This window comes from Apis dorsata, unplaced genomic scaffold, assembly GCF_000469605.1.
Source record: "Apis dorsata unplaced genomic scaffold, Apis dorsata 1.3 scaffold_604, whole genome shotgun sequence".
NCBI lineage: Eukaryota > Metazoa > Arthropoda > Insecta > Hymenoptera > Apidae > Apis > Apis dorsata.
In genome coordinates, this window is record NW_006263804.1 from 189,632 (window position 1) to 190,713 (window position 1,082).

The 1,082-nt window shown below is 29.3% G+C and overlaps 1 protein-coding gene across 1 annotated transcript in view; it reads left to right on the forward strand.

The window, feature by feature from the left end:
* The window catches only part of LOC102672220 (dipeptidase 1-like), a 160,109-nt gene that overhangs the window by 128,660 nt on the left and 30,367 nt on the right, over positions 1-1,082 (forward strand). The gene's annotated exons all lie outside the window — the stretch shown is intronic.

The window sequence follows — 1,082 nt, forward strand, 5'->3', positions numbered from 1 at the left end:
GGTAAAATTTTAGAGAAGGAATGTCAATTTAGGTTTATACTTGGAACGAGAAATATTCTATCATTCGACGAACAAATAAATTTTCTGTTAAAATTTTAAAGAAGGAATGTCAACGATTTAGATTTAAGTGACGATATTTATATTTTTCTTTATATAAGTTCTAATCATACACTTTCGATTGAATGAACGAATGAATTATCATCAAGCTGATCAACTATCCGTGAATAATTATTATTTTCAAAATAGAGGGGAGAACGGTTCGCGTGAGTGTAATTCGCACAGCGAGAGACGTTAATTAACTGGTCTATCTCGTCCATTGCTAAGTGTTCTCAAGTGTTATGATTACGAACGTATTACCGACGCTACAATCGGTGGTTAATTAGCATCACGCGATAATAATGAAAGCGCTTAAATGCTGCGATGAATATTGATAAATCGTCACCCGTTTTCATTTTATCGAAATATTCGAGTACGAACAAACATTGGAAGAAGAAATATTTCTTCTCTAAATTATTTATAAAAATATTTATCAATCGGATATCATTGTGATTTAATTTGAAAAAAAAAAAAAAAAATTCTTTCGCAACCAGAATTAATTAATATACCGTGTAACGATTACATTACCATACGATAATAATCTTCTTGATACAGTTCGCGGTTAAATTAAGCGAAGCGTAAAAGAGCATCTATTTTGTTTGAGCGGAACGTATGATTATCGAGGCGCAAAGATAAGCGTGCATTGATTACACTCGAAGATAATCGAATCTAATTTTGTAATTTTGTAATTTAACGTGAAAGAATTCGAGGTTTAACAACGCTTGAAAATGATAATATCCAGGATACGAATATTTCTTACGTAAATATATATTTGTAAAATATCCTTAATAAGTCTATTTAAATGAATTATTTATATATAATTTCAAAATCAACAACCCTTCTCTCCCAATAAATAAACTCGATATTAACTTGATTTTAACGAGCAACTGTAATCAAAGATTCAAAGATTTACCGATTAAAAGAATCCGCTTATGTAGGAAAGATCCAATTAACTGTATCAATATTTTTTTTTTTTTTTTTTTTTT